Consider the following 16,908-nt stretch of genomic DNA (forward strand, 5'->3'; position numbering starts at 1 on the left):
CAACTGATTTGAAAACTTATGCCCACACAAAAACCTGCACATGAATTTATGACAGTTTCATTCATAAAGACTAAAAACTGGAAACAACCAAGATGCCCTTCAGAATGGGAATGAATAAACAAACTAAGGAACATCCATACAATGGAATACTATCTAGTAATAAAAAGGAATGTACTATCAATCCATAAGATAATATGGAAGAATCTTTAATGCATATTGCTGGGTGAAAGAAGCCAGTCTGAAAAGCCTACACCCTGTAGGTTTATATGACATTATATGACATATAAAGCTCTTATATGACATTTTAGAAAAGGCAAAATTATAGAGATGGTATAAAGATCAACGGTTGCTGGGAGTTCAGGAGGAGGGGAGAAGGGTTGAATGGACTAAGCCCAGGAGAATGTTTAGGGCGGTAAAATAATTCTGTATGATACTGTAAAGGTGGACACCTGACATTAACCGTTTGTCGAAACCCATAGAACCTTATAACATAGCGTGAATTTTAATGTATGCAAATTAAGAAGAAATCATTTAGGAGATTGGGGGATCCCAGAATGGAATGCAGAATGTGACAAAAGAATCTATTTTTACTGTTTTAGTTTCTTAATGCCACTGTAACAAAAAATACCACAATTGGGTGTCTTTAACAAACAGAAATATATCTTCTCACAGTTTAGAAGGCTAGAAGTCCAGGTTCGGGGTTCTGGCTCTAGGAGAAGTCTCTCTCTGTCCACTCTGGGGGAAAATCCTTGTCTCAGCTTCTCTAGTGTTCTTCTTGGCATTCCTTAGAGATCTCCACTTGGCATCCATCTTTACCCCATTTGTACTTGCTTGCTTCTATGCCTGATCTGTTCTTTATATCTCAAAGATGATTGGCTTAGGACACACCCTACACTGATACGGTCTTATTAACGTAACAAAGAAAATTTTATTCTCAAATGGGATTACATCCATAGGTATAAACCAAACCAAATCCGTTGCTCTCAAATCAATTCTGACTCCTAGCAACCCTGTAGGACAGAGTAGAACTGCCCCATAGGGTTTCCAAGGCTGCGATCTTTACAAAAGCAGACTGGCACATCTTTCTCTGGAGGAGTGGCTTGTGGGTTCAAACCGTCGACCTTTCGGTTAACAGCCCAGTACTTAGCACGCTGCACCACCAGGGCTCCTTCTGGAACCCGTAACACTTGTTTAATCATGAGAAAAACATCAGACGAATCCCGGTTGTGGGACATTCTGCAAAATACCACACCACTACTTTTCAAAACTGTCAACATAATAAAAAACAGGGATGTTCATGCTTTTGCTGTTGTATCTAAGAATCTGTTTATCAAAAGAACAAAACTGGATCTTGAAGCATTGCCCCTATGTTTTCTTCTAAGAGTTCTATGCTTTCAGTTCTTACATTTAGGTCCTTCATTCATTTTGAGTTAATTTTTGTATATGGTTTGAACTATGAATTCAACTTCATAATTTTGCATATGAAAATCCAGTTGTCCCTGCACCATTTGGAAACCCTGGTGGCTTAGTGGTTAAGAGCTACACAGCTGCTAACCAAAAGGCCGGCAGTTCAAATCCACCAGGCGCTCCTCGGAAACTCCATGGGGCAGTTCTACTCTGTTCTATAGGGTCCCTACGAGTTGGAATCGAGTCGACGGCAACAGGTTCAGTTTTTTTTTTTTTTTTTTGGTCTGCATCCTTTTATTAAAGAGACTAACCTTTCCCCCAAGGAGCCCTGATGGTGCGACGGTTAAGTGCTCAGCTGCTAATCAAAAGGTCAGCAGTTAGAACCCACCGGCAGCTCCATGGGAGAAAGATGTAGCAGTCTGCTTCCATAAAGATTACAGCCTTGGAAATCTTATGGGGCAGTTCTACTCTGTCTGATAGGGTCTATGAGTCATACAATTTGTGGAATCAACTTGTTTTTTTATTTTTATTTTTAATCTTTCCTCATTACGTGAACTTAGCACCCTTACACAAAATCAATTAACTATAGACATATGGGCTAATTTCTGGACTCTCAATTCTATTCCATTTGTCTCTTTGTCTGTCATTATACCAGTACCAGACTGTTTTGATTACTGTAGCTTTATAATAAATTCTCAGATTAGGAAGTGTGAGTCCTACTACTTGGTTCTTCTTTTTCAAGATTGCTTTGCTATTCGAGGCCCCTTATAGTTCTACATAAATTATCTAGTGCTGCTATAACGGAAATACCACAAGCAAATGCTTTAAACAGAAATTTATTCTCTTACAGTTCAGGAGGCTAAAAGTCCGAAGTCAGGGTAGCAGCTCTAGGGCAAGGTTTTCACTTTCTGTCAGCTCTGGGGGAAGATCCTTGTCATCAATCTTCCCCTGCTCTAGAAGCTTCTCTGCGCAGGGGCCCTGGACATGCTCCACTCCTGCCTCTTCTTGTTTGGTGGTAATGAGGTCCCTCTCCTCTCTGCTCACTTCTTTCTTTTATGTCTCGAAAAAGATTGACTCAAGATACAACCTAATCCTGTAGACTGCATCCTGCCTAATTAACATAACTGCCTCTAATTCTGCCTCATTAACATCATAACCGAAAAAACCCAAACCCTTAGCCATCAAGTCAATTCTGACTCATAGCAAACCTATAGGACAGAGTAGAACTGCCCCACAGGGTTTCCAAGGAACAGCTGGTGGATTCAAACTTTTGGTTAGCAGCCAAGCTCTGAACTACTGCACCACCAGGGCTCCACTAACATCATAGAGGTTAGGATTTTAGGATTTACAACACATCAGATCACAAATTGAAAGATAGCAATACTGGGAATCATAGCCCAGCCAAAATGACACATATTTTGGGGGACACAAATCCATAACACCTAGTATTAACATTTTAACAATATTAAGTCTTCCAATCCGTCAGCACGAAATGTCCTTCCATTTATTTCAGTCTTGTTTAATTCGGTAATGTTTTATAGTTTTCAGTATGTAAGTCTTTTACTTCCCTAGTTAAATTTATTCCTGTGTATTTTATTCTTTTAGATGCTATTGAAAGTGGAATTCTTTCCTTAATTTCCTTTTCAGGATGCTCACTGTTGATGAATAGAAGCCTAACTGATTTTTGTATGTTGACCTTGTACCCTGCCACTTTGCTGAATTTATTAGCTCTAGTAGCTTTCTTGTGAATTCTTTGGGGTTTCTATATATAGGATCATGTCATCTGTGAAGAGAGATCATTTTACTTCTTCCTTCATGATGTGGATACACTTTATTTATTTATTTAGCCTCATTGCCCTGTGTAGAACTTTCAGTACGGTATTGAATAATAGTGCTGAAAGCGGGCATTCTTGTCTTGTTCATGATGTTAAGGGGGAAATTCCTTAGTCTTCCCCCACTGAGTATGATGTCAGTTCTGAGTTTTTGATAAAAGCCCTTACCGTATTTGATTACCGATTCAAACTCTTCACTTGTTATGGGTCTGTTGAGATGTTCTATTTCCTCTTGAGTCAACATAAGAAGTTTATGTGTTTCTAGGAATTTGTCCATTTTATCTAGGTTATCTAATTTGTTGGCATACAGTTGTTCATAGTAGTCTCTTTTTTATTAGCGGTAAAATAAAATATTATTATGCAATTATTTCCAAAGTCGACAGGCAAATGGATCAAATATTCAAAAATATGGAATACTTTACAAATTTGCATGTCATCCTTGCACGGGGCCATGCTAATCTTCTCTGTATCATTCCAATTTTAGTATATATGCTACTGAAGTGAGCACCATAGTATTCTCTTATAATCCTTTTTATTTCTGTATGGTCAGTTGTAACATTCCCGCCTTCATTTCTGATTTTATATATTTGCATCTTCTGTCTCTTTGTCAGCGTGGCTACAGGTTTGTAGGTTTTACTAATCTTTAAAAACAAAAACGAAAAAACTTCTGGTTTCGTTGATTCCATCCATAGGTTTTCTATTCTCTATTTCATTTATCTCAGCTCTGATCTTTGTTATTTCCTTCCTTATGGTAGCTTTAGGCTTGGCGTGCCCTATTTTTTCTATTTTCCCAAGTTAGGTTATTGACTTGAGATCTTTCTTCTTTTTTAAAGTAGGTGTTTACTGCTATAAATTTCCCTCTGAGCACTTCCTTTGCTGCATCCCATAAGTCTTGACGTGTTGTACCTTCATTTTCATCTAAGTATTTTTCTGATTTCCTTCTTGATTTCTTCCTTGACCCATTGGTTCTTTAATAGTATGTTGTTTCATTTCTACATATTTGTGTATTTCCAGTTTTCCTTGTGTTATTAATCCCTAGTTTCATTCCACTATGGTCAGAGAAGATCCTTTGTATTACTTAAATCTTTTCACATTTATCGAGACTTGCTTTGTTATATAACATATGGTTTATCCTGGAGAATGATCCATAAGCCGTTGAGTCGGTCCTGACTCGTATCACCCTATGTACAACAGAAAGAAACACTGCCAGATCCTGCGCCATCCTCACAATCCTTGTTATGCTTGAGCCCATTGTTGCAGCCACTGTGTCAATGCACCTTGCTGAGGGTCTTCCTCTTTTTTCTGACCCTCTACTCTTACCAAGCATGACGTCCTTCTCCAGGGACTGGTCCCACCTCATAGCATATCCAGAGTATGTGAGACAAAGTCTCCCCACCCTAGCTTCTAATGAGAATTCTGGCTGTATTTCTTCCAAGACAGATTTGTTTGTTCTTCTGGCAGTCTGTGGTATATTTCATATTCTTCGGCAACAACATAATTCAAAGGCATCCGTTCTTCTTTGGTGTTCCTTATCCACTGACCAGCTTTCACATGCATATGAGGCAATTGAAAACACCATGGTCTGGGTCAGGCGCACGTTAATCCTCACAGTGCTTTTCAACACTTTCGAGAAGTCTTTTGCAGCAGATTTGCCCAATGCGATGTGTCATTTGATTTCTCGACTGCTAATTCCATGGGCATTGATTGTGAATCCAGGTAAAATACTCGAAACTTCAATCTTTTCTCCGTTTATCATGATGTTGCTTATTGGTCCAGTTGAGAGGATTTTGGTTTTCTTTATGTTGAGGTGCAATCCATACTGAAGGCTGTGGCCTCTGATCTTCATTAGTAAGTGCTTCAAGTCCTCTTCACTTTCAGCAAGCAAGCTTGTGTCATCTGCATATTGCAGGTTGTTAATGAGTCTTCCTCCAATCCTGATGCCCTGTTCTTTTTCAAATAGCCCAGCTTCTCAGATTATTCGCTCAGCAGACAGATTGAATAAGCATGGTGAAAGAATACAACCCTGATGCAAACCTTTCTTAACTTTAAACCCCGCAGTATCTGTTTTTGTTCAAATGACTGCCTCTTGGTCTAAGTACAGGTTCCTCAGGAGCAAAATTAAGTGTTCTGGAATTCCCATTCTTCACAATGTTAGCCATAATTTGTTGTGATCCACAGAGTTGAATACCTTTGCATAGTCAATGAAACACAGGTGAACAACTTCCTAGTATTTTCTGCTTCCAGCCAAGATCCATCAGAAATGAGCAAGGATATCCCTCCTGCTAGGTCCTCTTCTGAATCCGGCTTGAATTCCTGGCAGCCCTTGTTGATGTACTGCTACAACAGCTTTTGAATTATCTTCAGCAAAATTTTACTTGTGTGTGATATTACTGATATCGGTTGATAATTTCTGCATTCTGTTGGATTACCTTTCTTTGGAATGGGCACAAATATGGGTCTTTTCTAGCTGGTTGGCCAGGTAGCTGTCTTTCAAATTTCTTAGCATAGACAAGTGAGGGTTTCCAATGCTGCATCTATTTGCTGAAACATCTCAATTGGCGTTCCATCAATTCCTGGAGCTTTGTTTTTCCCCAATGCTTTCAGTGCAGCGTGGGCCTCTTCCTTCAGTATCATTGATTTTTGAACATACACTACTTCCTGAAATGTTGAACGTCCAACAATTCTTTTTGGTACACTGGCTCTGTGTATTCATTCCATCTTCTTTTGACACTTCCTGCATCATTTAATATTTTCCCTATAGAGTCCTTCAATATTGCAACTCGAGGCTTGGTTTTTTTCTTCAGTTCTTTCAGTTTGAGGAATGTTGAGCATGTTCTTCCCTCAGTTTTCTATCCCCAAGTCTTTGTAATTTCACAATAATTCTTTACTTTATCTTCTCCAACCACCCTTTGAAATCTTCTGTTCAGCTCTTTTTACTCCATGCTTTCTTCTATTCACTTTATCTCCTCAACATTCAAGAGGAAGTTTCAGAATCTGTTCTGACATCCATTTTGGTCTTTTCTTTCTTACCTGTCTTTTTAATGACCTCTTGCTTTCTTCATGTATGATGTCCTTGCTGTCATTCCACAACTCCTCTGGTCTTTGGTTCTTAGTGTTCAATGTGTCCAATCTATTCTTGAAATGGTCTCTAAGTTCAGGTGGATTATATTCAGGGTTGTATTTTGTCTCTCGTGGACTTGTTCTAATTTTCTTCAGCTTCAACTTAAACTTGCATAGGAGCAATTGATGGTCTGCTCTGCAGCTGGCAGTTGGCCTTGTTCTGACTGATGATATTGAGCCTTTGCTTCGTCTTTCCGCACAGATGCAGTCGACTTGATTCCTGTGTATTCCATCTGGTGAGGTCCACATGTATAGTGGCTGTTTGTGTTGTTGAAAAAAGGTATTTGAAATGAAGAAGTCATTGGTCTTGCAAAATTCTATCATGTGCTCTCTGGTGTCGTTTCTATCGCCAAAGTCATATTTTCCAACTACTAATCCTCCTTCTTGGATTCCATCTTTTGCATTATAATTGCCAGTAATTATCAAGGCATCTCGATTACATCTTTGATCAATTTCAGACTGCAGAAGTTGGTAAAAATCTTCATTTTTTTTTATCTTTGGCCTTAGCAGTTGGTGCACAAATTTGAATAACAGTCCTATAAACTGGTCTTCCTTGTAGGCACATGGATATTATCCTATCACAAACAGCCTTGTACTTCAAGACAGATCTTGAAATGTTCTTCTTGACAATGAACAGGACACCATTCTTCTTCAATTTGTCATTCCTGGCATAGTAGACTGTAAGATTGCCTGATTCAAAATGGCCAATACTAGCCCATTTCAGCTCACTAATGCCTAGGATTGTAAAGTACAGGGTCAAAGAAAAAAGAGGAAGACCCTTGATGAGACAGATTGACACAGTGGCTGCAACAGTGGGCTGAAGCATAACAACAATTGTGGGCATGGTGCAGGACCAGGCAATATTTTGTTCTGTTGTACATAGGGTCCCTATGAGTCGGAACCAACTCAACGGCAGCTAACAACAAAAATGCCTAGGGTATTGATATTTATGTGTTCCATTTCATTTTTGACAACTTCTAATATTCCTACATTCATACTTAGTACATTCCAATTATTAATGGATGTTTGCAGCTATTTCTTCTCATTTTGAGTTGTACCACAAGAGCACATGAAGGTCCTGAAAGCTCGACTCCATCTACGTCATTAATATCAACTCTACTTTGAGGATGCAGCTCTTCGCCAGTAATATTTTGAGTGCCTTCCAACCTGAGGGGCTCATCTTCCAGCACTGTATCAGACAATGTTCCACTCCTATTCATAAGGATTTCACTGGCCAATTTTTTCAGATATAGACTCCCAGGTCCTTCATCCTAGTCTGTCTTAGTCTGGAAGGTCCACTGAAACCTTGTCCACCAAGGGTGACCCTGTTGGTATTTGAAATACTGGTGGCATACCTTCCAGCATCACAGCAACACGCAAGACACCTCAGAACCACAAACTGGCAGATATGTGATGGCTTCTTGGTATAAAAAAACCAAACCCGTTGCCGTCAAGTCAATCCTGACTCATAGCGACCCTATAGGACAGAGTAGAACTGCCCCACAGAGTTTCCAAGGATCACCTGGTGGATTCGAACTGCCAACCTTTTGGTTAGCAGCCATAGCACTTAATCGCTAGGCCACCAGGGTTTCCTTTTTTTGGTATAGTTACTAGAAATTGAGAAAGTGAATTGACTCTAATGAACAAGCAACAAACCCTTTTGCAAGTCAGGTGGTTTCCAATCCTTTACTTTCAACAAAATTAATGGAAAACCTGATCAAGAATTCAGACAATAGATCATAAAAAAAATTTCTGATAGATGACTATGTGATTTTTGGCAAATAATTCAAAAAGAGTTCAAATTAATGACTGTTATTAAAGTGCTCTTTCTATTCCCATCTTCTTACGTGTTTAAACAAGTTTCTCAGTGCTTATATCCATAAAAACAAAAATAGAAATGGAATTGATGCTGAACTCTGTCTCAGTCTAGCAACAAGTAGTATTTATCTATCCAGACATGGGAGAAAAAAAGTCCCATCCAGCTTATTCAAGAGTGTATTTCCAATAAAATTTTGCTTTTTATGTTTTCCATTTATTTATCAAATGTATACAATACTTATGTTTTGAGCAATTTTATACCAATAATAATGGCAGCAATAACTCAATCCAAAAGGAACTTTTAATACCTAAAAATACGTTTATCGGAAAAAATTTTTTAATTTAATTTTATATTCATATTTTTGCTGCAAAGGACTATGATAGGTGATCCATAAAAGACTTTTAAGCATAAAATATATTACATTAAGATAAAATTCTATGCGGGAAATGGAATATAAGGATGATTTAAAGAAGGAAAAATGATGTAAATTTCTGGCTGTTAAAGAAGACCTTATTCTTTTAATTCTGACTCATGGCAACCCCATGTGACAGAATAGAACTGCCCCATAGGGTTTTCTTGGCTGTAATCTATACAGAAGCAGATAGCCAGTCTTTCTTTCACAGAGCCATTGGGTGGCCTCGAACCCCCAACCTTATAACCATACACCACCAGAGCTCCTTCAAAAGGGTGATGATGGGTATCAAATCACTGCAGTATTTAGATTTCATTTAAAATAATGATAGATTCGGGTTTTTATGCCAACATTTACAATAGATTGGAAATTCCTTCCTTTGTAATTATTTTAACTTATGGTGAAAACATTTGTATGTCAAATTAAAAATGTGCAAGAGGATTCATAGTTTTTCAAAATTCTTTTAGGGATATACAAGCAAAAACTATGAAAACTGCTAGTCTGGGAAACTTTTTTTCTGCCCTTTATGGTAAAAATATATTCGCTTATGTTTTCCTAACGATTTTTTAAAGTTTTGCCTTTTACATTTTGTTATGGATTGAATTGTGCCCCCTCCCCCGAAAAAATATGTATTATATCGGAAGACAGGCCTGGAAATCTGCTTCTAAAAGGTCACAGCCTTGACAACCCTGTGAACCATTTCGGCTCTGCATGCATGGGGCCACCACGAGTCAGAATCCACTCCACAACAACTAACAACAGAGGTCTTTTTGCATTATCTTTAGTAACAGTGAGAGCTTGCTGAACGTAGTTCTGTTTCCTGCTTTACTTAGCATCATATCATAAATATTTTGTCATGTTATAAAAATTCTAAATAAAATTTCTAAAGGCTCATAATAAAAAAATAATGTGTTGTAAATGCTAACCTCTATTTTTTTTATACCTGTGGATGTAACGCCATTTGGGAATAGAGTTTTCTTTCTTATGTTAAAGAGGCCATATTAGTGTAGGGTATGTCTTAGGTCAATCACTTTTGTTTAAGATACAAAAACAGTGGATTAGGCACAGAAGCAAAGAAGCATAGATGGGGGAAGATAAACGCCACACCTCACGAAGATTGCCAAGGACCTTTCTCCAGAGCCAACAGAGAGAAAATCTTCCCCTAGAATTGGTGCTGTGAATTCGGACTTCTAGCTCCGAAACTGTGAGAAAATAATTTCCTGTGTATTAAAGCCATCTACTTGTGATATTTCTGTTATAGCAGCACAAGCAAACAAAGACATATTTATGTCTCTAATCAACCTGGAATTGATTTTTTTAATAGGGTGTCAAGGAGAAAAAATATATATATTTTCCTAACGAATAATTGATAGACGTAGCACCATTTACTGACTACCCCACCCATCTTTTCCTCACTAATTTGCAATGTCGCCTTGGTCATATATCAATTTTCCAGGTATATGTATCTGGGTCTAGGAAACCCTGGTGGTGTAGTGGTTAAGAGCTATGGCTGCTAATCAAAAATGTCCACAGTTCAAATCCACTAGGTGCTCCTTGAAAACTCTATGGGGTAGTTCTACTCTGTCCTGTAGGGTTACTATGAGTCAGAATTGACTCCACACAAGTGGGTTTTTTTTTTTTTAATGTGGGTCTACTTTGAATATTCCTTTCTGTTTCCTTATCCTATTTGCCTATTGTGGACCGTATCACGTTGTCTTAATCACTATAGCCTTTATACTAAGTCTTTTCTTTTTTTAATTTTTATTGTGCTTTAAGTGAAAGTTTACAAATCAAGTCAGTCTCTCATACAAAAATTTCTGTAAAATAAAAAAAAAAACGAGTGCCGTCAAGTCAATTCTGACTCATAGCAACTGTACGTATAGCACCTTGCTAACCCAACCCAGTGCCGTCGAGTCGATTCCGACTCATAGCGACCCTATAGGACAGAGAGGCACCTTGCTATATACTCCTAATTGCTTTCCCCCTAATGAGACAGCCTGCCACTTCCCTCCACTAGCTATTTTCGTGTCCATTCGGCCAGCTTCTAACCCCCTTTTCCCTCTCATCTCCCCTCCAAACAGGAGATGGAAATACAGTCTCAAGGGTATACTTGATCCAAGAAGCTCATTCTTCACCAGCATCTTTTTCTACCCCATTGTCCAGTCTAATCCCTGTCTGAAGAGTTGGCTTTGGGAATGGTTCCTGTCCTGGGCCAACAGAAGGTCTGGGGGCCATGAACACCAGGGTCCTTCTATCTCAGTCACACCACTAAGTCTGGTCTTTTTATGAGAATCTGGGGTCCGCATCCCACTGTTCTTCTGCTCTCTCTGGGGTTCTCTGTTGTGTTCCTTGTCAGGGCTGTCATCTGCTGTAGCAGGCACCATCTAGTTCTTCTGGTCTCAGGCTGATGTAGTCTCTGGTTTATGCGGCCCTTTCTGTCTCTTGGGCTCGAAATTACCTTGTGTCCTTGGTGTTTTTCATCCCCCTTTGTTCCGGGTGGGTTGAGACCAATAGATGCATCTTAGATGGTTGCTTGCTAGCATTTAAGACCCCAGTTACCGCTCGGTGTCTTTGGTATTCCTCATTCTCCTTTGCTTCAGGTGGGTTGAGACCAATTGATGCATCTTAGATGGTCACTTGCTAGCATTTAAGACCACAGATGCCGCCCTGCAAAGTGGGATGCAGAATGTTTTCTTAATAGATTTTGTTATGCCAATTGACTTAGATGTCCCCTGAAACCATGGTCCCCAGACCCCTGCCCCTGCTACGCTGGCCTTCAAAGCATTCAGTTTATTCAGGAAACTTCTTTGCTTTTGGTTTAGTCCAATTCTGCTGACCTCCCCTGTATTGTGTGCTGTCTTTCCCTTCACCTAAAGTAGTCCTTAGTGAAAATCCCCTCCCTCCCTCCCTCCCCCATCTCGTAACCTTCAAAGAATATTTTCTTCTCTGTTTAAACTATTTCTCGAGTTCTTATAACCATGGTTTTGTACAATATTTGACCTCTTGCAACTAATTTCACTCAGCATAATGCCTTCCAGATTTCTCCATGTTATGAAATGTTTCACAGATTCCTCACTGTTCTTTATCAATGCGTAGAATTCCATTGTGTGAATATACCATAATTTATTTATCCTTTCATCGGTGATGGGCGCCTTGGTTGTTTCCATCTTTTTGCTATTGTAAACAGTGCTGCAATAAACATGGGTGTGCATTTATCTGTTCATGTAAAGGTTCTTATTTCTCTAGGATATATTCCAAGGAGTGGGATTGCTGGATTGTATGGTAGCTCTATTTCTAGCTTTTTAAGGAAGTGCCAAATCGATTTCCAAAGTGATTGTACCATTTGACATTCCCACCAGCAGTGTATAATTGTTCCAATCTCTCCACAGCCTCTCCAACATTAATTATTTTGTGTTTTTTGGATTAATGCCAGCCTTGTTGGAGTGAGATGAAATCTCATTGTAGTTTTGATTTATATATTTTTTAATGGCTAATGATCGTGAACATTTCCTCATATATCTGTTAGCTACCTGAATGTCTTCTTTAGTGAAGTGTCTATTCATATCTTTTGCCCATTTTTTAACTGGATTATTTGTCTCTTTGCAGTTGAGTTTTTGCTGTATCATGTAGATTTTAGAGATCAGGCGCTGATTGGAAATGTCATAGCTAAAAACTTATTCCCTGTCTGTAGGTAATCTTTTTACTCTTTCGGTGAAGTCTTTGGATGAGCACAGGTGTTTGATTTTTAGGAGCTCTCAGTTATCTGGTTTTTCTTCTGCATTGCTAGTAATGTTTTGTACACTGTTTTTGCCATGTATTAGGGCTCCTAACTTTGTCCCTATTTTTTCTTCCATAATCTTTATCGTTTTAGATTTTATATTTAGGTCTTTGATCCATTTTGAGTTCGTCTTTGTGCATGGTGTGAGGCATGGGTCTTGTTTCATTTTTTTGCAGATGGATATCCAGTTATGCCAGCACCATTTGTTAAAAAGACTGTCTTTTCCCCATTTGATTGATTTGGGGCCTTTGTCAAATATCAACTGCTCATATATGGAAGGATTTATGTCTGGCTTCTCAATTCTGTTCCTTTGGTCTATGTGTCTGTTGTTGTACCAGTACCAGGCTGTTTTGACTACTATGGCAGTACCCAACCCACTGCCATTGAGTCGATTCTGACTCATAGCGACCCTATAGGACAAAGTAGAACTGCCCGATAAGAGTTTCCAAGGAGCACCTGTCAGATTCGAACTGCAGACCTCTTGGTTAGCAGCTGTAGCACTTAGCCACTACGCCACCAGAGTTTCCTGTGGGGGTACAGTATGTTCTAAAATCAGGTAGAGTGAGGCCTCCCACTTTGTTCTTCTTTTTCAGCAATGCTTTACTTATCCAGGGCCTCTTTCCCCTCCACATGAAGTTGGTGATTTGTTTCTCCAACTCATTAAAAAATGTCGTTGGAATTTGGATCAGAATTGCATTAAATCTATAGATGTCTTTTGGTAGAAAAGACATTTTTACAGTGTTAACTCTTCCTATCCACGAGCAAGGGGTATGTTTTTCCACTTTATGTAGGTCTCTTTTGGTTTCTTGCAGAAGTGTTTTGTAGTTTTCTTTGTATAAGTCTTTTACATCTCTGGTAAAATTTATTCCTAAGTATTTTATCTTCTTGGGGGCTACTGTAATGGTATTGATTTGGTGATTTCCTCTTCGATGTTCTTTTTCTTGGTGTAGAGGAATCCAACTGATTTTTGTATGTTTGTCTTGCATCTGGATACTCTGCTGAACTCTTCTATTAGTTTCAGTAGTTTTCTTGAGGATTCCTTAGGGTTTTCTGTGTATAAGATCATATCATCTGCAAATAGAGATATTTTTACATCTTCCTTGCCAATTTAGATGCCCTTTATTTCTTTATCTAGCCTAATTGCTCTGGCTAGGACCTCCAGCACAATGTCTACTAAGAGTGGTGGTAAAGGCCAGCTTTCAGGCTCTCTCCATGTAGGAAGATTTGGCAATTGGCTTGTATAAATGCCCTTTATTATGTTGAGAAAGTTTCCTTCTATTCCTATTTTGCTGAGAATTTTTGTCAAGAATGGGTGTTGAACTTTGTCAAATGCCTTTTCTGCATCAATTGATAAGATCATGTGTTTCTTGTCTTTCGTTTTATTTATATGATTGATTACATTAATTGTTTTTCTAATGTTGAACAATCCCTGCATACCTGGTGTGAATCCCACTTGGTCATGGTGAATCATTTTTCTGATATGTTGTTGAATTCTATTGGCTAGGATTTTGTTGACGATTTTTACATCTAAGTTCAGAAGGGATATAGGTCTGTAATTTTCTTTTTTTGTGGTGTCTTTACCTGGTTTTGGTATCAGGGATATGGTGGCTTCATAGAATGAGTTTGGGAGTATTCCATCCTCTTCTGTGCTCTGAAATGCCTTTAGTAGTAGTGGTGTTAACTCTTCTCTGAAAGTTTGGTAGACCTCTGCAGTGAAGCCCTCCGGGCCAGGGCTTTTTTTTGTTGGGAGTTTTTTCATTACCTTTTCAATCTCTTCTTTTGTTGTGGGTCTATTTAGTTGTTCTACCTCTGTTTGTGTTAGTTTAGGTAGGTAATGTGTTTCTAGAAATTCATCCATTTCTTCTAGGTTTTTGAATTTGTTAGAGTATAATTTTTTTCAAAGTAATCTGGTATGATTCTTTTAATTTCTGTTGGGTCTGTCGTAATATCGCCCATCTCATTTCTTATTTGGATTATTTGCTTCCTCTCCTGTCTTTCTTTTGTCAGTTTGGCCAATGGTTTATCAATTTTGTTGATTTTTTCAAAGAACAAGCTTTTGGTCTTGTTAATTCTTTCAATTGTTTTTCTGTTTTCTATTTCATTTAGTTCAGCTCTAATTTTTATTATTTGTTTTCTTCTGGTGCCCGAGGGTTTCTTTTGTTGCTCTCTTTCTGTTTGTCCAAGTTGTAGGGATAATTCTTTGATTTTGACTCTTGTCTTTAGATGTGTGGATTTATTGATATAAATTGACCTCTGAGCACTGCTTTCGCTGCATCCCAAAGGTTCCGATAGAAAGTGTTTTCATTCTTATTGGATTCTATGAATTTCTTTACTCCATCCTTAATGTCTTCTATAATCCAGTCTTTTTTGAGCAGGGTATTGTTCAGTTTCCAAGGGTTTGATTTCTTTTCCGTGAATTTTCTGTTATTGATTTCTACTTTTATGGCCTTATGGTCAGAGAAGATGCTTTGTCATATTTCAATGTTTTGGAGTCTGCTAAGGCTTGCTTTACGACCTAATATGTGGTCTATTCTAGAGAATGTTCCATGTGCACTAGAAAAGAAAGTATACTTGGTTGCTGTTGGGTGGAGTGTTCTGCATATGTCTATGAGGTCAAGTTGGTTGATTGTGGTATTTAGAGCTTCCATGTCTTTATTGAGCTTCTTTCTGGATGTCCGGTCCTTCACCAAAAGTGGTGTGTTGAAGTCTCCTACTATTATTGTGGAGCTGTCTATCTCACTTTTCAATGCTGATAGAGATTGTTTTATATATCTTGCCGTCCTGTCATTGGGTGCATAAATATTTAATATAGTTATATCCTCCTGGTATATTGTCCCTTTAATCCTTATATAGTGTCATTCCTTAATCTTTAAGATGGATTTAACTTTAAAGTCTATTTTGTCAGAAATGAATATTGCCACTCCTGCTCTTTTTTGATTGTTGTTTGCTTGGTATATTGTTTTCCAACCTTCCAGCTTTAGTTCGTTTATGTCTCTAAGTCTAAGGTGTGTCTCTTGTAGGCAGCATATAAATGGATTGTGTTTTGTTATCCATTCTGCCACTCTCTGTCTCTTTATTCGTGCATTTAATCCATTTACATTCAGCATAATTATGGATAGGTATGAATTTAGTGCTAGCATTTTGGTGTCTTGTTTTGTGTGTTGTTGACAGTTTCTTTTTCCCACTTAATTTTTTGTGCTGTGTAGGTTATCTTTATATATTGTCTTTTCCTCATATTCGTTGTTGTTGTTGATTTTGTTTCTGCTGAGTCTATTTTTTTCTTGTATTTTATTTTGATGAGTAGTTATTCTCCTTTGTGGTTACCTTAATATTTACAGCTATTTTTCTAATTTTAAACCTAATTTTTATTTCTTTGTATCACCTTGGCTTCATCTCCATCTGAAAGATCTATGACTACATTTCTTAGTCTCCATTGTTTTAATGTTGTCTTCTTTTGCATAATAACATCACTGTTTCCATTTTGAGCATTTTTTAATCTTGATTTATTTTTGTGATTTCCCTGTCTGGGTTGACATCTGATTGCTCTGCTCAGTGTTCTAGTCTTGGGCTGATACCTGATAGTATTGATTTTCTAACCAAAGGATTCCCTTTAGTATTTCTGTTTATCTGGAAATGCCCTAATTTCACCTTCATATTTGAGAGACAGTTTTGCTGGATATATGATTTTTGGCTGGGAATTTTTTTCCTTCAATTTTTCATATAAGTCATCCCATTGCCTTCTTGTCTGCACGGTTTCTGCTGAGTAGTCCAAGTTTATTCTTGATGACTCTCCTTTGTAGGTGACTTTTCGTTTATCTCTAGCTGCTCTTAAAATTCTTTATCTTTGGTTTTGGCAAGTTTGTATATAATACGTCTTGGCGACTTTCTTTTAAAATCTACCTTATGTGGAGTTCGATGAGCGTCTTGGATAGATATCTTCTCATCTTTCATGATGTCAGAGAAGTATTCTGCCAGAAAATCTTCAACTATTCTTTCTGTATTTTCTGTTATTCCTCCCTGTTCTGGAACTCCAGTCACTTGTATGTTATTTCTCTTGATAGAGTCCCATGTGATTCTTAAGGTTTCTTCATTTTTTTTTTTTAATTCTTCTATCTGATTTTTATTCATATGTATTGGTGCCAAGTGCTTTATCTTCAAGTTCACAAATTCTCCCTTCCACTTGCTCAATTCTACTCCTCTGACTTTCTATTGAGTTGTCCACTTCTGCAATTTTATTGCTAATCTTCTGAATTTCTGATTGCTCTCTTTTTTTCTCTGTCTATGGATTTTTCCAGCTTATTAAATTTTTCATTATGTTCCTGAATAATCTTTTTAATTTTTTCAATTGCTTTATCTGTGTGTTCTTTGGCTTGTTCTGTGTATTGCCTGATTTCCTTCCTGATGTCTTGAAGGGTTCTGTATATTAATCTTTTGTATTCTGCATCTGGAAATTCCAGGAAGACACTTTCATTCAGATAAACTAACAAGACTATTCTTGCTCTGGGCGTTGTGCTTTTATTTTTTAAAGAATTCAGCCTGT

General features: G+C 37.9%; 1 non-coding gene across 1 annotated transcript; it reads right to left on the bottom strand.

Annotated features, from left to right (window-relative positions):
- Nucleotides 1-3,641: 3,641 nt before the first annotated feature.
- On the bottom strand, nt 3,642-3,747 carry LOC111751890 (U6 spliceosomal RNA). Its single transcript, XR_002786963.1, has one exon. It is a non-coding gene; the product is annotated as a U6 spliceosomal RNA (small nuclear RNA).
- Between the last annotated feature and the right edge of the window lie 13,161 nt (nt 3,748-16,908).

Source organism: Loxodonta africana, chromosome X (assembly GCF_030014295.1).
Source record: "Loxodonta africana isolate mLoxAfr1 chromosome X, mLoxAfr1.hap2, whole genome shotgun sequence".
Lineage (NCBI taxonomy): Eukaryota > Metazoa > Chordata > Mammalia > Proboscidea > Elephantidae > Loxodonta > Loxodonta africana.